Consider the following 23,062-nt stretch of genomic DNA (forward strand, 5'->3'; position numbering starts at 1 on the left):
CCTCTCAAGTGGGTGGGTTGCCCACTGCTTGGTCCTGGGGAGTGCAAAGCCACAGTCTCTCAAGTCTCTCAAGTGGGTGCTTTGCCCACTGCTTGGTCCTGGGGAGTGCAAAGCCACAGTCTCTCAAGTGGGTGGTTTGCCCACTGCTTGGTCCTGGGGAGTGCAAAGCCACAGTCTCTGAAGTGGGTGGGTTGCCCACTGCTTGGTCCTGGGGAGTGCATAGCCACAGTCTCTGAAGTGGATGGTTTGCCCACTGATTGGTCCTGGGGAGTGCAAAGCCACAGTCTCTCAAGTGGGTGGGTTGCCCACTGCTTGGTCCTGGGGAGTGCAAAGCCACAGTCTCTCAAGTGGGTGGGTTGCCCACTGCTTGGTCCTGGGGAGTGCAAAGCCACAGTCTCTGAAGTGGGTGGTTTGCCCACTGATTGGTCCTGGGGTGTGCAAAGCCACAGTCTCTGAAGTGGGTGGTTTGCCCACTGCTTGGTCCTGGGGAGTGGGTGGCTTGCCAACTGCTTGGTCCTGGGGAGTGCAAAGCCACAGTCTCTCAAGTGGGTGGGTTGCCCACAGCTTGGTCCTGGAGAGTGCAAAGCCACAGTCTCTGAAGTGGGTGGTTTGCCCACTGATTGGTCCTGGGGAGTACAAAGCCACAGTCTCTCAAGTGGGTGGGTTGCCCACTGCTTGGTCCTGGGGAGTGCAAAGCCACAGTTTCTCAAGTGGATGCCTTTCTCCACTGCTTCTGGAGGGGGCTTTGTGCCCAGTCTACTTCATCTTGCCAAGGAGGGGGTGAGTGGATGCCTTTCCCCACTGCTTCTGGAGGGGGCTTTGTGCTGAGTCTGCTTTATCCTGCCAAGGAGGGGGTGAGTGGATGCCTTTCTCCACTGCTTCTGGAGGGGGCTTTGTGCCCAGTTTGCTTCATCCTGCCAAGGATAGGGTGAGTGGATGCCTTTCTCAACTGCTTCTGGAGGGGGCTTTGTGCTCAGTCTGCGTCATCCTGCCAAGGAGGGGGTGAGTGGATGCCTTTCTCCACTGCTTCTGGATGGGCCATGTGCCCAGTGATGGCGCATTTGGGGTGTGCAATGTCACAGTCTACCATCTGGGAGACACACCCACAGGGCTTGCAGGCTCCAGGATGCACGTTAGCCCATGGAGGCAGGACTACAGACTAGCTGCCGGCGGTGACGGCTGCTCAGCGGTGGCTGGGGTGGTGCAGGTGGCGGTGCTGGCGGCGGTGCAGGTGTGGGGGATACCAGTGGTGGGGGAGGCTCCAGCTCTTCCCTGCAGCCTCGGACGGCTGCCCACTGGGGCTGCTGCTGCTGGCAGTGGCGGTGCTGGTGGCGGTGCAGTTGGCGGTGCTGACCGCGGTGCAGGTGGCGGTGCTGGCTGCGGTGCAGGTTTGGGGGATGCCAGTGGTAGGGGGAGGCTCCAGCCCTTCCTCTGCAGCCTCGGTAGCCTGATGTGCCATGACTGGTGTTATGTGCCCCTACCTGCCCTCAGCAGTTGGTGGTGCCTCTCTGCTATGGCCAGCTGGTGTCTTGCCCTTGGCCTTGCCCTTGGCTGGTGGTATCTTCTCCTTGGGCAGGCAGGCTGGATGGTGGTGTCTTCCTCTTGGCTGGTGGTGTCTTCCCCTTGGCCTTGGCTGGTGGTGCAGTCTTCTCCTTGGCTGGTGGTGCAGTCTTCCCCTCGTCCTTGGCTGGTGGTGCAGTCTTCCCCTTGGCTGGTGGTGCAGTCTTCCCCTTGGCTTGTGGTGCAGTCTTCCCCTTGTCGTTGGCTGGTGGTGCAGTCTTCCCCTTGTCCTTGGCAGGTGGTGCCGTCTTCTCCGTGGGCAGGCTGGCTGCTGGTGTCTTCCCCTTGGCAGGTGGTGCCGTCTTCTCCTTGGGCAGGCTGGCTGGCTGGTGTTGTCCTCCCCTTGGCTGGTGGTGCAGAGTTCCCCTTGTCTGAGGTGGCTGAGGTGCGCGCCTGGGTTCTCGCCACCCTGGCTATACATGATGGAGGGGGAGGGGCAGGGAAGAGGTCAAAGGTTACAAGGAAATACTTCTTAGGGGCAGTGGGGTAGGAAGGGGAGATGGACTGGGAGGTGAGGAAGAGGGAATGGTTGTAGGAGGTGTCAGTTTGCTCTGTTTGGGTGCAGGTGCATGGACTGGATGCTGTTGTGAGGTGGATGGCTGTTGGGTGTCTGGGTGCTTGTGTTTGTGTTCTGTGGGAGGAGGGGGCACTGACACAGTGGGAGAGGACACAGGGGACGTGTGCATGGATGTGGGGGTGGTGACTGCCAGTGAGTGGTGTGTAGTGATAGGTGTGCTGGTGATGGTGGTAGTGGATGAGGATGTAGTGCATGCAGGTGTGAGTGGAGACACTACTGGGAGGGAGGTGGGCGACGTGGAGGAGGACGGGGCCACAGTGGATGTTGGCATGTCTGCATCTGGATGGTGTTTGTGTGAGTGCCTGTGGGATGATGTGTGGTGCTTGTGTTTGCCTGAGCCACTCCTGTGTGTTGTCATGGGTGCATGCAGGTCTGTAGATGTGCTTTGGATAGGTTGGGGATGTGGGGGATGGAGCAGGGTAGTGGAAGTTGGAGGGGGAGGGTGGAAACACGGACACTGGCTGCCATCAGAGAGGAGGGCACAGCCTGGATTGATCTCTGTAGGGCCGCCTGGCCAGAGTGAATGCCCTCCAGGAATGCATTGGTTGCTTGCAACTGGGTTGCCAGCCCCTGGATGCCATTCACTATGGCTGACTGCCCTACAGAGATGGATTGCAGGAGGTAAATAGCCTCTTCACTCAGGGCAGCGGGGGTCACTGGGGCAGGGTCTGAGGTGCCTGGGGGGAAGGAGATGCCCACCCTCCAGGGTGAGCGGGCACGGGTACTATGCTGAGGGGCTGCTGGGAAGGCAGTGCTGGTGCGGGGTGGCGGTTGTACCTGAAGTTGGGGTGGGCACAGAGGTGTCCGCCACCACCAGGGTGTCCCCTCCAGTCTCCACTGTGGTGCTCGCCTCGTCCTCCGTCCCACTGGTGCCCTCACCGTCGGTCAATTCTGCCTCATGGGCACTGTGGGATGCAGCTCCCTCCATTGCCGGTGCCCCTACTCCTCCGCCAGATGATGCTAATGCACAGAAGGACAGGGTGAGAAAACAAAAAGGGGGGAAGGACATGGGATACACTTGGTCAGTGCCAGCAACAACACTACTGTTGGCGTACACAACTCACAGGAAACAGCCCTATCCACTAGGCCATGCACTATCTGTTACAATGCTAGTCACCAGCCCATGGGGTACAATGCCTAACGCCATTAGCTGCACACCTGAGACCCACAGGACCCTGCCCAGTAGTAGATGCTCCCCAAAGCTATCAGGTACCCCTGGATATTTGCAAGTGACTCTGGTTACCCCAACCTATCATGGCTTCTGACCCCTGTGTGGAATCCCAGGACAAGGGCAGAGGAACGGTACAATGAGGCACATGGGCGTACAAGAATAATTGAACGTACCTTCGGCCTGCTGAAGGCAAGGTTTCGCTGAATCCATTTGACAGGTGGATCCCTGTACTACTCACTGAAGAAGGTGTGCCAGATCATCATGGCATACTGCATGTTGCACAATCTTGCATTGAGGATCCAGGTGCCTTTTCTGCAGGAGGATGAGACTAGAGATGGTCGTGTGGCAGCAGTGTACCCTGTGGAGAGTGAAGATGAGGAGGTAGAGGCAGAGGACGAGGATAACAGAACACACATAATTCAACAGTATTTCCAGTGTAAAACTTCCCTTTGCATTGACAGTGTTGCATTTCACATTGTACCTGGCAGTCAGATTTTCTCCATTCTGTGTCCACTTAATGTACCCCTTGCTATCTCTATTTTCAGGAATCTGTCCCCCACTCTGGCACCTGGTTTGTTGTCTGCAGCTAAGTACATGTCATTTATCAATCTACAGTACTGTATGGTTCTCTTGCAATGTTATTACTTTGGAAACTACAATACATGCATTGTGGAGAGACTCCACACTTGTATTTTTTTCAAGGGTGTTTTTTTAAGTGCAAAAGAGGTAGAGGGGTATGTGCAATGGGCTGGGTGATGATGGAGGAAAGTCCAAATTGCTGTTCAGTCTATTGGTGTCACAGGTGCATTGTCCAAAGGGACCAAGGAAGGGGGCCACTGGCAGTTGATAGTGGACAGGGTGACCGAGTGGGACACAAGGGTGACATTCAGGAAGGCCCTATTTCCTGGCGGTGTGCTTGGCAATTGTCTCTGGCTTCTACCTGGATCGCAGGGACTGTTTGCAGGGTGGTTCTCATTCTGGAGGGGGTGGGAGGGTGCTGGTGGCCTGCTGGTCATGTGGCGGGGCCTCTTGTCCACTAGCGGCAGCGGAGGTGGAGGGCTGCTCTGTGTCCTGGCTAGTGTCAGGGGCCCGCTGGGATGCCACTGCCTCCCTGATGGTTTTGGCCAAGTCTTCCAGCACCCCTGCAATGGTGACCACGGAGGTGTTGATGTCCTTGAGGTCCTCCCTCCCTCCCTCCTGCAGCCGCTGGGTCTCCTGCAATGTGTTCAGTATCTGGCCCATGGTCTCCTGGAAATGTTGATAGGCTCCCAGGATGTTGGTGAGTGCCTCGTGGAGAGTGGGTTCCCTGGACCTGTCCTCCCCCTGGGGCACAGCAGTCCTCCCAGCTTCCCTGTTGTCCTGTTCCTCTGTCTCCTGGACCGTGTTCCCACTTCGACTGACCCCAGGTCCCTGATTGCCTGGGTTTGTGGGGTGGCCAGGGGTCCCTGTGGTGGTGGTGGACACACTGCTGATTGACGTTTCCTATGGGCAGAGGCATGGCCCGCCTGGGTGGGTTGTGTGCTGGTGTTTCCTGAGGGGGGAGGCTATGTGGTGGTGTGGGTGTGGGCCTTGGAACCCGACTGTCCGGAGGTCCCTGATGGGCCAGTCTGGTCATCCAGATCCAGAGAAGCCCAGCTGCTGTCATCACTGAGGGCCTCTGGTGGGGGGGGAGTGGACGCTGCTGGTACCTCATCACCGCTGACGTTGGTGGAGTTACCTGTTGGGATGTAAGGCCAGTGTTAATGTTTGTGTGTGTGCCATCTCATGCGGGGGGTTGCCCTGTCTGGTTGTTGTCGCCGTGGCAGCTTGGCCTTGTGTGAGTTGTGATTTTGTGGGCAGGCTGGTTCTCTCTAGGGTGCGTGCTATGGTGCTAGGTGTCCCTGGCGGTCTGTGAAGTGTGTCCATGCATTGGTGTTGCATGCAGGGCTTGGCATTGGGATGAGTGGGTTGTGAGGGTGGGGTGTGTGGGAGGTGGTGGAGTGCTGGGAGTGAGGGTGAGGGTATGTGATGGCATGCAGGTAAAGGGGGTGAGTATTAAAGAGTTTTCTTATCTGAGTCCATTCCTCCTGCTACTCCTGCCAGGCCCTCAGGATGCAGGATTGCCAGTACTTGCTCCTCCCATGGTGATAGTAGTGGGGGATGAGTGGGTGTCCACCGCCAGTCCTCTGTACAGCAAGTTGGTGCTTTGCTGCAATGGCACGTACCTTGGCCTGTAGGTCATGCCACGTCTTCCTGATGTCGTCCCTGGTTCTGTGGTGCGGTCCCACGGCGTTGACCCTCTCCACGATCCTCTGCCATAGCGCCATCTTCCTAGCAATGGAGATCTGCTGCACCTGTGAGCCGAATAGCTGTGGCTCTACCCGGATTATTTCCTCCACCATGACCCTGAGCTCGTCCTCCCCAAATCAAGGTTGTCTCTAGGGTGCCATGGGTGTTGTGTGAGTGGTATAGGTGAGGGTGTGTGGGGTGATGTGATTGTGATGTGGAGTGTGTGAACGGTGTGTAGGTGTAAATAGTGTGTGTGTTGTTCTCTCTCTGTTCCCTGTGGTGGTGTCAATCGTAGTTTGTAAGGGGTTGTGGGTGATGTGGGTGTGTGTTTTATAGTGGTGTGTGTGGGGGTGGTATGTGTATGGATATCAGGTGTGTGTCTTTCGAATTGTCCAATCTGGTGTTGTTTTGTAGATGGGCGTGTTTTTTGACCATGGCGGTATGTACCGTCAATGGTTTAGCGGCGTTGAATGTCCGCCGTATGGATTGGTGGGTCAGGATATGGTGGGTCTTGTTGTTTTGGTGTGATGGTGTCAGTGTAGTTCCTGCCAGTTTATCACTGACCTTTGGGCTGTCGGATTTGTGTTTGTGTCTGTATTGTGTCAGTATGATGTGTGTGTGTTGTGATATGGTCAGCGGATTTCCACCGCCGCAGTGGTATGTTGGCGGCCGGCTGCATGTTGGTGAGCAGCTTTTACCGCCAGGGTTGAAATGAGGGCCTATATGTCTGTACCGCAATGGCACCAGCATTCCACATATGTATTTAGCAGATGAGCATTTCCACTACCTCTCATGGTAAGTCGCCTACCCTTCATGCTTGTTAACCAACATGTAAGGCTCTAGTCCCCACACATACCTTGATGCATGCAAATACTGGCTACAGATTGGCTTCAGCAATACATCTCCCATGTGCAGATTTGTGCAATGCAGACATACCTGTACATCAATGAAAGTAGTGACGAATCATGTCAGTCCTGTTGTCATGTGCCTCATCCTCATCAGCCTCCCACTCAGCATCCGAGCAGTACACATACCTATGAGCCAGGCCCCTTCTCCCAGTAGCTGTGACATCCTTGAAGGGACACTGCTGTTCCTCAGGGTGTAGAAATCATGTACTGATCCAGGGAATTTGGCGTTCACATGTGTACCAAGGCTATGTGAGTCCCATCAACGGCCCCAATTACATGTGTGACATTTGATATGTTGCAGAAGGCAGCTTTTATCCTGGGAAATTCTGGAGGTAGTGGCAACCTAATGTACCTGTGCACATGCTTGAGTAGGGCATCCAGCACATCCTGCAACACCTTACAGAACTGGGGCTGCGAAAACCCTGCAGCCAGTCCCACTGTGACCTGAAATGAGCCACTCGCCAGGAAATGCAGGACTGACAACACCTGGACTGTTGGAGGGATGGCATGGGGATTCCTCAAACCCGGCAGGAGGTCTTGTTTCAACTGGGCAACCAGTTCCCTAATGCACAAACGGTTCAGTCGATGGGTCATGATAATGTGGCGCTCTTCCATGGTTTCAAGATCTACGAGTGGCCGGTAAATTAGTGAATTCCTCATCACTGCATAGTGATGATATCTGTACGGGGACACAAACTACACTCTCTGAACCTCCCACAATGTAGGCTACCAAGAAGGACACACAACAGTCATGAGTTATTAGTCATGCAAGTTGCCTGTCATGTTGTGGGAATACACATTACTCCACCCTCCATTCTTAACCAGTCGATGTCACATCATTCCTGTTGGAATGGACGCATACAGGACATGTACACGTACACCTTCCATGTGTTCATATATGCTGACAAATGTTGTGACATGTGTGGAAATGCCAACAGAGACACACTACATATGTCAATGTTCACAATGTGTGACCCAAAGTAAGTATATGTGAGGACATGAAGGTAGTTATGTTGTGTGAACTCAGGACAGTAGTGTCACAGACTAATATGGCATCTGCATGTCCGGCATGCATTGGACAGCTGGAAGTGACTTTGTTTCGCCAGTGGAAGTCGTCATGGCAGAGGGCGGTCTGAACCGCTGCACAACTCCTCATTGGCTTACATTGATGTCTATGGGAGACTGGGACCAACGATCACAACCGGCAGTGATGGTCATGATCGCTGCGGATGTGATCGCCATTTTGTGTGGCCCAGCTCACTAGACTCCTGGAATTCGGGCAGTACAGACCTTCACTTTGTGTGCTGCTGTGTCCTGTCTCTTGGAGCAATGATGGCACGCAGTTCTGGGGAAAGAGCCCCTGCCTTCTCACCGGAGGAAATGGATAAGCTGGTGGAGGGGGTCCTACACCAGTATGGGCTGTTGTACTGTGCTCCAGGGAAACAGGTCAGTACAACGTCCTTTGTCGGATATGATATGTGTATGCACATTGACATGTCATGACTGATCAGGCGTGTGGCTTGCACATGACATGTGTGGGATATTGGCAGTGTGCATGGTCCGTGTTTGTTGTGTGTCATCAAAGCTTACTGCTGTATTGGCATAATTTACATTATGTCCCCCCATTTCTCACTGTTTCCCATTCAGATCAGCGCCCACCAGAAGAAAGGGATATGGCGAGCCTTCGCCAAGGAAGTGCAGACCCTAGGGGTCCATTGCTGGCAGAGCACCCACTGCAGGAAGCGGGTAGGCTATTGTTTAGCAGGCAGGGACTGTTATCTGCCTTGTTTGTATGTGTAGTGGATGTATGGGTTCTCATCAATTCCTCCCTTTCTGTTTCCCTCCTTTTCTTTCTCCTCCTCTATCCATGTGTGCATTAGCATCATCTGGCGAAGGAGAAATGGCACCGGTGAGTGGGGATACAGCAGCCCACGGGACCCAGGAGGCTGGCACCAGTGAAGCCGAGGGGACCAGTGGGACGGAGGGCGAGGGGAGCACCATGGGGGAGACTGGAGCTACCAGCACCTCTGATTCATATTCCTTCTCCGATGGCGGCTCCCTGGCAGTGGCGGACCATTCTGGGACGACACCAACACCACCGCCCTCCCTGTAGCACCCCACCGAGTTGCCCATGCCCGCTCACCCAGGAGGGTGGGCGTCTCTTTCGCCACAGGAACCTCAGCCCCTGCCCCAGTCAGCCCTGCTGCCCTCAATGAGGAGGCTATTGACCTCCTGCGAACCATCTCTGTGGGACAGACAACAATTGTGAGTGCCATCCAGGGACTGGCATCGCAGATGCAGCAGACCAATGCGTTCCTGGGAGGCATTCACGGTGCCTTGTCTGGCCTCCAGATATCGTTTCAGGCTCTGGCCTCCTTGTTGACAGCAGACAGTGTCCCTTCTTCCTCCATCCCCTCTCCAGCTACCTGTTCCCAATCCACATCCCCTCTCCCTACACCCGTCCAACGCACACCTATAGACCAGTATATACCCACTACAACAGACAAGGTGAGCAAAGATAATCATAGGCATCACAAACGTTCACACAGGCATGCACACATACAACACACATCTGCAGACACAACAACAGACACTTTCCCCACTACCTCCTTCCTTGCAGTCACATCTCAACTCACACCTGGCAGCACTGCATCATCACACACTGGTCCTATTACCATTCCTGTCATACCCTCAATCACCACAACAGCAGACTCAGACACACACTCCACACATCACATCCGCACTCACCATGACTACCGTCCCTGCCACCTGCAGCACATCCACCTCACTTGCACACACCACCGCAACATTCACTCACACTTCTGCCGTTCCCTCTCCCTGCATCTCTGCCTCCTCCCAAAAAATGCATGCGTACGCACTCACTCACCCAACATTCATCCACCTCACACACACATACAGACATTGCACACACCAGTATCCACGTACAACACACAGACACATCAGACAAGCACTCCCTCTACCTCCACTCCTAACCCTCAATCAGTTGACCGCCCGTGTACCTAAGAAAGATTTCCTTGCTGCACTTGACCTTTTGCCTAGTCCTTTTCCACCCTGTGTTCCCCGTAAATGCCCTGTACCCTTGCCCCGCTCAGGCCCTTCCACCTCCCATTCCTTGAGTGCCCCCGCTGGTGTTTCCCCTGCCCTCCAGCCAGCAAGGATTCCAGCCCTTCCAGTGCCAAAGTCACCACTCCTAAGCCCAAACCTAAACGTGTCCCTTCCAGATCCAAACCTCCCCCACCCCCCCACACCCGTGAGGTGCCTGCTTGTCCCATTGGTGCCCCTGTGTGGTGGAGGCCTATTTCCAGTCAGGGGTCCAGTTGGGGCCATGATATTTGGCCAATGTGTCCTGCATTACCAGACATTGCAGTTGCCATTTGGCACATATTGTATATAGTTTATATACCTTTTGTTCATCAATACATCTGCCCACATTGCTGTGGTTGGCAATATGAGATGCTTGTCCTGGTTTCCTTGTACATGGTAGTGTGACATCTGTGTGCATAGGTGTGTGAGGTCTGTGTGTGGATTGTGCCTGTGTTGTTGAATGCGTTGGATAGATGGTGTGGGCCATTGGGATGTTGTGATGTGTGTGACTGCTTGCTTGGGTGTTTGTATGGGGTGTTGTATGCGTCCGTGTGAGTTGTGCTGCATGTATGGATTTCCTTGTATGTTGGTTGTATGTGTTGTGTCACCTGTTTGAATGTGGGTTCACAGCTATTGATTGTGTGTCAATGCTACATGGAGTCCATGGGGTGTGTATGTGTGGTGTAACACCACGTGCCTGTTTGTGCCTGTGTTGAGGTGTTTGTGGTGTAGTTGGCATTGTGTGGTTATGGGGTGTGTTGGTTGTGTAGTTGTGCATTGTGCTGTATGTTTGGCATGTATCTGCTAAGCTTTGTGTGTGTATTATGTACTTGGCATTGGCGTATGTTGTGTGTACCTGTGTGTGGCCTTCGCTGTCTGTGTGCGATATGTGTGTTCTGTGTGGGAGTGTATCACTTCCATTTCCTCCCCTCTGTGCTAGGTGTACTTACTGTTGTTGTCTTCGTAATCGGTGGCCCTGAAGATGTATGGCGAGGTACAACACTGGAAAAACTAGCAGTTTGTTTGCCATGGCGGCCACGGAGTCGTCCCTGTGCCTGGAGGTGGGTGTTTCAATTTATAATTTCTGTTTCTGCCAGGTTTTTCGTGGTGGCAATGCCACAAAGGATATCCTGGCGGAGTGGTTACTCAGAATATGGAGGATGGGACAATGGCTTCCACCTGCATGGAGTCAGTTACCGCCGCCAGATGCTGCTCGTCGGTGGTGGTGGTGCTAGCGATGGGTTGTCTGTGTTGTGTTAGGTTCACCACCTTAATCGGTATATGTCGGTCTGCACCGCTACCCTGGTGGCGATCAAAAGTCTGCTGCCAGCGTGGCAGTTCAGTTACCGCTGAACTCTGAATGACCCCCCTCAGTCCACAAATCTGCCGGAACAACACTGTCAAAGAGAGTATTTAAATCATCCAACAGACATTTCACAAGCTTCACAAACCTATCTGTCTGCTGATACTATTCCACTGGTTTTCTCTCAACCTTGGATAGTCATTTGTAAAACTTGAAATATCACTCCTGCTCCAGGGTACATGTACAAAATTCCCTCCTGGTGTTTCTCTCATCGGTAAGATGGGTGCCTTCCCATTTATCCAAAGCTCTCCAAACTAGTACTCTCTCAAGCAATTCCCTAAGATGTGTCTTCATCCCTGCAGATCTCATGTGTGCAAAATCTTCTTCTTCAAGTTTTAATCTATAACTTCTCTTCAGGATTTTTCATTTTTGTGAGATCTATTTCATATTCATCTGCTATTTCTTGTAATGGCTGGTGTACCTTTCCTGCTCACTTTGTAATGATCTTACACAAGTATCTCAACTGCGCTTCAGTATATGACTCAAGTCTGTTCACACCCATTGTCCCTTCAAGGAGCTCATTTCCTTCCATCGATAATCTTACTCTGTTTATTGATTCTTCCTCCCTGCTCTGCTTCTCTAAAGTTTTTGAAACACTCAGATCTTCTAACCATTTGGTTATGTCATGTGCAGGTAGACCCTTCAAAGAAATCTCATTTGACTGTGCACTCAAGGTTTGCTGTTGTATTGTACTCACACATTGTTGTGGAGTCAACAATCTCCCTTCCTGATTACTGCAAGATCTGATCCCAGGATTCTCAACAGGAGACAAATCTATTAAAGACCTTACCTCATTCAGGTTCTGTTCTTGCCCTGGGGTTGACTTCCCCATAACCCCATTCTGAAACTGGACCAAAGAAATCACTCCACCATTATTACTCTGAATATATAATGGCACAGGTGGACCCATTGTAATAGGTACTGAAATTGCATCTGGTCCACTTGCTTCAACATTGTGTGTCTGCATTGTTCTTATACACTGCATCTGAGGAATCTGTATTTGAATAGGCTCCTTTTGAATTAATCTCAGCCCTTGTTGACCTGGAGACAACACTAAATTAATAGTTGTCCTTACAATTGGAACCTCTGGATAAGTCTCAGGAATGTTTATCTCTGATCGCTGTCCATTGTTTAATGAATCATTAAAACTATTTTGCATCTGAACTTGTTCTCTCAAACCTTAACTAGTCTGACCTAGGCTTTGTGCATCTCGTCCTGGAAAATTCTGATTCATATTTGAACTGATCTGGAAAGGTCTTTCTATAGTGACTCGATCACTGTTCAGGATATTCTGTGATACCCCCACTGTTGATGGTGCAGTAGGACTCATGTTCACTAGTTCCACTCACCCTGGTTCTGCAACCTTCTTGAGCCACCTATGGTGGTGGATGATTTAGCAAAATCTCAGAAATAAACTCATCAATGTCCGATTCATCATCACTGAACTTAACTCTTTTCAACTCTTTTGATTTTTGTTCCTTGTCTACTGAAGAACTCTTTTTCTTTTTCTTCGTAGCTTTTGACTAGTTTTCATCATCTTTTGTTATTGCAGGAAATAACCTAACTCCCTGTAGAGTAGCTAATCTCTACTCTCTCTGCTCATTGTCCCATCTAGCTTCCACTAGTGACTTTCCTACTCATTCTTTTCTCGAATTTCAAAGACTGTTGCTGTCTAGCTACCAGTTCCCAAACTGCCAAAGTTTCAAACTGAGCTGGTCTCGAAGGAGGTTTTAAACTGTACATTTTCTGCCTCAGATTTTTCCAAATCCTCAAATTAAAAGTACCATTTTCTGGCAAAGCCAAACAATCCTCTTTCTTTGTAATCTTAATCCAATGTTTCACCAAAGGTATGCTCCCGTACCCTTCTCCTCAATCACAATATATGCCGGAGTATTTTCTGGTGGACAAATTTCTTCCTCTCTTGCCGCAAAATACTCATCACCTCTAAAAGCATTTTTCACAGCTTTGAAAAACTTCATTTTCGACCAAATCAGAAAAAGTAACTACAATCAACGTGTTCAAAAACAATTAATCAAGAAATGACTATAATAAATCTATCCAAAAACAAAACAATGAAATCTGTTAAAAAAATAACCAATCAGAAAGAGTGACTACAATGCCACAATCCTCTTCAACGCTTCTGCCTTCCAATCGCACCACACAAGTGTCGGACTGATGGACAAATCCGTGCGCGACCCTTCTCGCTAACCAACCTATCTCAGCCCGGCACAAACTTACATCACACTAACACCTCCCCTCAGTGCGACCACTGAGACAATGACAAAGTCTTTCAGCTTGTCTTTCACACAATTGACACACCAAACTAATGCAATATTAATTCACGAACAATCCTTAAACCAAAAAGAAAACAAATTTGTCTATTTGCTACAGGTACGGTAACACAATCGCTTCAGGAACCTTCCAAATTTCACCTTCAGCTTTTGCATCTACAGCTATTCTTTTTCACAGTTCCCCACGTTCGCAAGCAAAATTCGACCTGCAAATTTCACTCTCAACTGATCATTTAGATACTGTCTTGGTGCACATAGAACTCGCCAAATCTCAGTTATAATTTCAACCACACAAATTATCTCACAAACTCGACTTACCAACCACTCCGGATCAGTCTACTAAATAGAAAAATTACAACATATACCAAGTGTCTCTCTACACTTGTCAATACACTCCAGAGTCTTAGACCTCTCCCATTAGGTCTGTCTTATCAACAACCACGTGGACAATTTTTCCTGCACTAAGTGCCACACACAAATGTAAAACGCTGCTTCCCTACTCACATACCTGTTGGAGTATGCCCACTCCCTATAAACTCTACTAGAGTACGCCCACTCCTTCTAAACTCATAAACAACTCAATCATCTGCAAATTAGCTCAAGCTGTATAAGTGCAAAATATTCTAACCTCACTTGATTCAATCAAAATACCGCTAAGAGCATACCCATAAACCTAGAGCATCTCCAATGACCGGGGAAAGTCACTTAAGGCATCTAGCAACTCATTTTCTCAGATCTGTAAAACATTTTGGAAAATTAGTAACCAAAAATCAATAAAACCCTTTCATAAATTATTACAACACCATCAAATAATGACATGACCGAACTCTACTACCAAAAACTGCTGCAGCGCAGAGGAATCCTAGCTATTATCTCAGACTGAATAGTGGATTTTGCGCCTTAGGCTGATGGACCGACCCGACATTGAATTGAGGGGATGTCAAATGGCATACGTCATAATCATCACATATAACAATAATCAAGAATCAGACAATCTAATTACTCTATAATGACCACACCAGAAAGGTTTATAAGTTTGTTTCCCTATATTAACAAAGCTAATGTCACTGAGATAATTCTTAGACACAAATGATACATATAAAGACTCATCAACGGCTGATTCGAAGTACAATCAAAGAAAGTAGACAAATCAACTCAAGAGTTATGACACAAATCAATAGCACCAAAATCTGTGCTAGGTAAATTATATACATTTATGCAACAAAGTAAAAGAACATCACTACATATCATGAGCATGTAAAGACAGACTCCCTCACTAACCACTAATTAGCATTAACATGTTGGGCTTCATGTAAAAGATTTAGTAACACAAATTTAGAAAACATACTAACTCAGGTTATATACAAAAATTATATGCAGCAATTAATGAACATGTTGCAGCTGGTACCTGGAAAACAAAAGACACATAGCAATTTACAATCTATACTTTACCCAAGGATCTACGAACAACAACAGGAATCACTTCAGCAGGGGGACACCATAAGTCACCGGTAATAGGATACAGGATAGGGGTAATGGTTTAGGCTTTGAACTATAAGATGCACTAAACCATTTGCCTAGTAAGTGCATAAGGCACAATAGCTACTTGAATAACTAAATGACTCTAAGAATGACCAAGGAATGAATGATCCAAGAATGAAGACCCCAAGCATTGATGACAAAACGTTAAATCAATTCCATGAAAGACGACTATTGGTCCAGAATATGAGGTGTCATACATTTAACCAATCATAATATTGTCAGATATCTAGAAATTACACATTCATAGTACCTTGAGTTTTGATTTGCTACCGTCCTATTAACGAAAGCCCTAATTAAATACATTTGTAATTATATTTCTCTCCTCTTCCGTCTCGTCTGTGGATCCATTGTTCAAACTCAACAAAACCTCATGCTCAGGAAGAACATTTTGACAATGTTTCTTCTATTTCCCCCCTCGAGGGCAACACACACACGTTAGTACCATTTTCTAAACAATAAGGACAGTCAAACTCTAGAAATCTTCCATTAATTACATCATACTCTGACCTTGTAGAGACTACTGTAAAATTCCACTAGGGGTAGCCATTTACACATCTATAGCTATTAAACACACCCTTTTCGTGTAAGCATTGAATAATGAAAAACAATTCCATTTAAACTAAAGTTAGCATAACTAGAAAACAAAATGGATTATGGTGGCCATTTACAAACACCACCCGTTTTGTTAACATGGTCATTAATAAGAATTAAAACCACACATTAATTCATCAAGACCAGCACATAATAATTCTAGATTTTTATCAGTACAATCTCTGCTCCCACAACCCCGCTGCCCAACATGGTCAGATCCCATGGTCTCAGCATAATTTCCTATGCAGACAACACTTAACTCTTCCTCTCACTCACTGATGACCCTCCACTACCAAAACCAACTTCCACTGCTCCTTGACAAGCGTCGCTGATTGGATGAAGAACAACTGTCTGCAGCTGAACACAGACAAGATGGAAGTACTGATCTTTGGCAACAACAGCAAGACATGGAACTGCTCCTTGTGGCCATCAGACCTACGACCCACACCCACCCCCTCCGACTACGCCAGAAACCTTGGAATCATCATTGACAACAAGCTCACCATGAAATCATAGATCAGCGCCATCTCCTCCATCTGCTTTATCACATTGTGCATGCTACATAAGATCTTCAAGTGGCTACCTCTACTCACGAGACGCACAGAGACACAGGCCCTCATCACCAGCCGACTGGGACAGTGGCAAAACCCTCCATGTACGAATCACCACACACCTCCTACAGAGACTTCAGACCATACAGAACACTGCAGTCAGGCTCATCCTCTGCCTTTCCCGTTGAACCCACATCACACCTCACCTCAGGCAACCCCACTGTCTCCAAGTACAGAAGGGATACCAATTCAAACTGCTGACCCACGCATAAAAGGCTCTACACAACCAAGGACCCGCGTATATTAACTACCGTCTGAACTTCCACCACCCGTCGAGAAGACTACGCTCTGCTTCCCTTTCAAACTCCCAGCATCTACTAAAGCAGAAGTGGAGGCCACTCCTTCCTTTATGTTGCAGCAAAAACCTGGAACCGCTTCCACATACACCTCCGGGCCATCACCCTACTTCCAGAATTCCGAAAGGCCCTGGCTGTTCGAATAAGTCTCAGGGACCTGCAAGCATCTGGATATCCTATCAGATGACTGATTGATTGAACACCAATAGAATTAGTTGGACTGACTCCTCCTGTAAGATAAGCTGAAGGGAAAATAATAAAAATGTTGATGTTTTAAAAAATCATGATGATCATAATTCTGTAGTGATATATAAGGAACATCAAGTTGATTTTAAAGTTAATGCATGTACTAGAATGGTTATGCTGTATGTAGAATTCATGAGAGTGAGTGGTCATTATATGTGTGCTTACCTCCCAAAATCAGCTGGGGATGGTGTTACTTACACCTAGTTGCCGATTTCTTATGCTTGGTCTTGTAATGTTCTGGCTGCTATCGATAGTCATGAAAAGTTTCTTTCTCCTTATTGCACTGATTTGAATGTGTCTGCAGAGAATTTGAGTGTTAGAGAAGATCATAACTAAATTAACTGTGGTGAATATTTGAGAGTAATTGCACAAAACATGTATAATACTAATCTGGTAAAAGAATGATTGTGTCTCTTGAGTGATGAACAGCATAATTGTTTTCGAGAATATAATAAGAGAGGGTAGGAATTGTGAAATGTTTAGAGGAGTAGAAGATTGCTTTGGAATACATGAAAAAAGGGGAAGATTTTAGACTATCAGCTTTACATCCTAAATTGAGATGAGAATAGAGTTGGAAAGGAGAGGAAAATTGTGTATGAAAAGGCGGGTTTCAACAGAAAGAGACAAGGTAGAATTAATAGTACAGGGTAAATGTGATAGATCTTATGAAACTAATGGAAATCTTTATCTTGGAGGAAAACCTATTATGAGAAGTGTTTATTATGCCTGCAGTAAGACTGCTTATTTTAATCTACTTATAAATTGGGTATGATTGTGTTATCTGGCTTTAGTTTTTTCTGAAAGGGAGAGAGACAGATCTTTAGACAAGTGATATTAAATAATCTTAGGGCTATTGTTCCTTCTGTAGGAGTGGCAATGAATGATATAAAGATTAGATTACTGTCGACAGTAGTCAATAGCCTTGCTTAAGATACAGCAGGATCCTTGAAGCTTGTGAATGAGGAAATGTTGGCAATAAGTGCACTGAGTATTTAAAATCGCCTTGCTTTAGATATTGTTTTGGTGCAGGAAGGAGGAGTCTGAAGGATGATTAAAGCTAAGAGGTGTTATACATACATATCTGATCATAGTGAAGTTATTGATTCTTTCTTTACTAATATGACTAACCTGACCTCTTGAGTCTCTGGAAGAACCATGATTATGGGAGCTGTAGGAACTTGGATTGGTGAGATAAAGAGGGGTTTGGTTGAATATGTGAATGGTTAGGCAATACTGGTGGAGGTGTTTTTAAGTCAATTATAACACCTATCAATATCATAATGATTTGTGCATTTGTTCTATTTCTTTTGATTAAATTACTAGGTTGTGGGATTAGCTATCAAACTGAAAGGAGTTGAGGTTAGCTATGGGAAAAAAGAAATGATCTGTGGATTTAGAAATGGAAACCTACAAGGACCTGCAAGGATAAAGCTGATCAACAACTGAAGACGATGGAGGAGAGTGACCGACTGATTAAAACGTTAAGGAGGGCTACTAATTGATCTATGGCTGATTAATACATTTTAATAGGGTTTTAGTGTTTTAAAAATAATTGTGGGGTGGTCTTCAAAGCTTTTCAAATGTGCAAATTTGTGTGGCAAATAATTTGTGCAAATTTGTCATTTGTGAGTTGTATGTAGTCATAATAGATGAACTGATGATATTACACTGAAAATGATAGAGAAATATAGTTCAGAAGAGTGATAAAGCATAATTTGGTTATATCTTAATTATGAGTGAGACACTATTTTATTGGAAATGGATGCTGTTTTCTGTTCTGTTGTTTCCTTTGCCCATGCTCATTTCCTCCTCTCAATCAGAGACCCGCTGCAAAGTTTCTCTCCTCACAGTTTCCACATAATGGCAGGTGTGACATCAATTGTCCCACTGGTTAGAAAGTGTGTTTTGTGAATTAAACTTTCTTCATATTCCTTATGTATCATTTTGAAGGACTTAAGCTGGGAGTTCCAATATAGACATGCTGAAGGCATTATTTTGTAAAGGTGTTTGTCTATTTCCACATCTCCGGACTGTCCTTGTTAAGGGAGCGAGAGGAGATTTTCCTTACCTTAAGTAATGGGTTAGGGCTAATAATTAATGTACTTTGACACTGTTTATTCTGATGTACCCAAAGTGAGCTATGCCCAAAGTGAACTAACTATGATCACGCCATGCTGAATCAGCAGTTGTTCAAATTTCCTATGCATAAAATGGGTACACAAAACTCCAGGTTTTAGGAATCAGGAGTGGGGATCGAATTCTCATTTTACTCCTGAAACTCTCTCTGATTATATTGGAGTTTTCCTTACCCAGAGTTCTGCCAGAACTCTTGGTTTGATTATTGGGGTGAGCGCCTGCAGGAGCATACAGAGATATGCTGTTTAAACTCAAATGTATTGTAATTTAAAATCTACTTTAATGACGAAGTGGGATTTTAAGATACAACTATTAAAATGGCACTTTCAGAAAGTTGGTATTGTCCCAGCAACCAGTGTTTGAACAAGAGATTGATTTAAAAATATCAGGAAGCAGAAATATCAGAAAATAAGTATTGTGATACACAAATATCATGATTCACAAATATAGTTGACAAGAATATCCTTTTCTGAGATAAGTAATACCATTTTAAATATTATTGATGCTTTTAATATATTTTTCAATAATATAGTGATAAAAATATTGTTTTTTAATTATTTCAGTGTGCTTTAGTTGATATATTAACTTTCCGAGTTGCTATTTTTTCCTATAAAGTTTTTTTATACATATAGCTTGTATTTTTAAGGGATTTAAAATGTTGTATTTCATTTTTTATAATATTTTAGTGGTGTAGCAGGTTGTTGGGTTTATAGGAAGATAGGGGGAAGTTACTTAGTTAATAAGAATTATAATTTATTTAATACATCTTAATTAATTATGAGTGATTTTTTGCTATGTAAAGTACCAATTATCTGTTAATTATTTAATTGATTTCAATGATCTCATTTAGGATATACATATTTTTTATGTATATTTTAGATTCAGGTTGCTAGGTTTGTAGTGATCTAGGCTGCAACGTTAATTAAGTAATAATTAATTAACAATTTCATTAATAATTTGTAATGTATTATTTATTTAATTTTTATTTTCGTAAATTGTTGAATACTGATTTATTTTAGTGCTACTTTAGAGGCAGAATACTAGGGAGTTGGGGTTATATAGTGGGAAGTTAATAATAATTAATTATAAATTAAAAATTAATTATTTAATTGAATTTCAAATATGTAATTTATGGAATACGTATTTTAATTATATTTGAATTGTGGGTTGCTAGGTTTGAAGGGGTCTAGGTTGGGTAGTTAATTCAGTAATAATTAGTTACCAATTAATTATTAATTGATAATGAACTATTTAATTGATTTTAAATGTGTAAATCAAGGAAAGTTCTATGTTATGTTATATTTTTAAGTTATATTTTAAGTTTGAGCTGCTAGGTTTGTTGGGGCTTAGGGCGGAAAGTTAATTAATGAATACTTAAATGCCATTTCTGTATTAATTGATAATTAATTATTTTGCTAATTTAGTAATTATTTGAATTGAATAATTTTTATTAAATATGTATGTTAATTAATAATCTTTATATTAAGAGTTCAATATTTTTTCTTCATGCATTGTGTTACTTACATATGAAATGTATTTGAAGTGAAGTGCTTTCCTCACTCTTGTTTAGACTGCAGTAGGAATAGTAAAATTAAACTCTTTGCAATTGAGCACTTTCTCCACTGTTATGCTGTTTGGAGTGAAAATAGTAAATCTCACCTCTCCAAAATCCAACACTATCCCTACTGTTTCACAGACTGTAGTGCCACCTCCAGGCAATTTGGAATCTTGACCATGGGACCCAGCTGTGGGGGTACGACAGGGAGCCCCCCCACACAAAGACTGGTACCAGGTATAAATATTAGACCACTACAGCCACTCATCAGAGCACTCTTAGTCATGTGGAAGATTCAGAAGAAGGACTGCTGCCAGAGGACTGCCCTGCTGCTGAGGGATTGCCTTGCTGACTGAAAAGGAAGATTGGGCCTGCTTGCCTCCATTCCAGGCACTCGGAGTGGTACCAAGGTTCAGTGGCTGACCTCCTGTGTGAGCTACAGAAACACACCAAGCTTCAGAGGTCTTCCTGCAACTGCCCAGCTGCATTGGTATAACTGAACCTGCCTGGACTTGCAACTGAATCTGCATGAGCCCTGCTGCTGGCCTCTGCTAGAGTGAGTCCTGATACCCAAGGTCCTGGACCCTTGTCTGGTATCAGTGGAAGCTCCTTCTGAAAGAAAACAAAAATACCCTGACATTTGGGCCCTTCTCAACTGCGAACGGGCCAGTTTGTGCCTAGACTCTGCTGCTCATGAAGACCTCTAACGTGAAGTTCGGGTAAAACCTGCTCTTCACGCCAAAAATGAATGTCCGCAGCGACCAGTAATGTGCGGCCTGCACTTCATACCACAGCGTCGACAATCCGCGATGACTGTCAATACAAAAATATAAATACAGCCATCCACAATGCTCGATTAGCTCTTCGTGCTACAGCGGTGACCATCTGCAATATCCAGCCTGGACACACATTACAGGGACGACATTCTGCGATGCTCCTCCTCCTCCTCACTGCCTTCTTCAATGTGAATGGAATTCTTCATGCCAGACTTAGGAGGTAACGTTTTAGCAGCAGTAACCTTGTCCCTGCATCCGGCCTGTGATCCACAGCAGCTGGCCTGAACTTGTGACTGATATCAGTCTATCACACACAGAGGACTGCCAGTGGCACGTTGCGCTTTTGGGTGCCATAAAATCTAAATCTAACATACCTGATTGGATGTTTGTCATTCTAGTATCATTTTATTTAGTAAAATTGACTCTACTTTTCTAAAGTGATACCAGATTTTTCTTGTGTTGTGTTTTCCCTTTATTGCTGTTTGTGTGCTGCATATATAGTTTACACACAGTATCTAAGTTAAGCCTGACAGCTTTGTGCCAAGCTACAAAAGGGTTCCCTCTGACAAGGACTCCGGTTGTTGTCCGAGTGGGCCTTCCATCCCCCTCAACCAATTTCTTACAGATTTCATTTATAATAGATATACATTAGGCTATCAATTTCTCACGATATGTATGCATTTCTTTGTGACATATGATTTGTGTTACAAAATACATATAGCTTCTATATAATATATGTATTTCATGCTGCAACATATACATTTCATTATTTGCACTCTGGATCTCAATATGGAGTATATGCATCTGAGTATACTGCATACTAATGTAGATATGACACTACATAGTACTGCTATTTATGTGACTTGAGTTTTGTCCCTAACATACCATCATAGAAGTGCCCTAGAATGAATCTTTATTGGTATTTGCCTTTGGCGTTTGAAAATTTGTTATCACTTCATATTGTTGTTTTTATGCTTTGGTTTGATCACATCATTGTTGTTCTAATATAGCCTTATTGCTTGTCATAGCGGGCTATACTGGCCATTAAAGGCCCCAGAGCAGGACTTTAATGGCTGGTATAGCCCAGCTATGTCGGGATATAAGGCTATTAAATATTTCCGCCACTAGAGGGCAGAATGTTCTAATAAATAAAACAAAGGCCTCATGGAGCACAAGGGGATTGAAATTCCCTCGGGCTCCATGAGGCCTTTGTTCATAACTGTTGTTGTGTGACAAACATTGGAATGTTTTACGTCCGGGCTTTTACCAGTCATTAGAAGTCTGGTGCACTCCATTGTCTTCAGTGAAGCACACACCATTCCAATGTTCTAATTAGGAGTATTAGCACCGCTGCCAAAACCTGAAGCATAAAAACAACCACAGAATTTAAAAACCAAGATGAGTGTGAAAATAGCAGCCATGGACTAATGCAAAGCTGTTACTACTGAAGAATAATTTAACACACTGATTTATTCAGGCTGCCTCCTGACTTAATAAGAAGTCATGGGATTCCAGATACATTTCTATTCTCCATAGTGTATACTGTGTCATTTAGAAACATTAAAACACATTCTACAGTGTTACTGTTGAAACAAATTAGATGAATTGAGAATTGTATATGAAGCTTCAAGTCAGCATTAACTAATTGAAAATATTATTTACTAATTTTCTTTGATAGAGTTGGTTATCCTCTTCCTCTTAACCTTTTATTCTTGGGTGCTGTGTCAAAAGTTGCAGTAATATGATGGAAGTGAAAATGTGGGTATGTGGGTGCCATTTTAAAACTGATTGAATTAGTGATAGGTGAGTGGTAAATAGTGGAACTGTAAAATACTAAAATTATGCATTTTGATTACCTCCTACATGTTCAATACCTTTGAGAAATTCATAGAGCTGTGACAATCAGTGTGGAAGTGCTGCTTTTCTGACGTGTTGGTGTATATGTGGCCTTTTAACTACCCCCACCTCAGTCCATCACGTTCACTCGTTCATGGGATTACCTTTCAAAAATCCTTTGTTATCATTGGTAGATGCTTTACGTTTGTCCTTCTTTGGGGAAGTTTGGT

This window comes from Pleurodeles waltl, chromosome 2_2 (genome assembly GCF_031143425.1).
Source record: "Pleurodeles waltl isolate 20211129_DDA chromosome 2_2, aPleWal1.hap1.20221129, whole genome shotgun sequence".
Taxonomy (NCBI): domain Eukaryota; kingdom Metazoa; phylum Chordata; class Amphibia; order Caudata; family Salamandridae; genus Pleurodeles; species Pleurodeles waltl.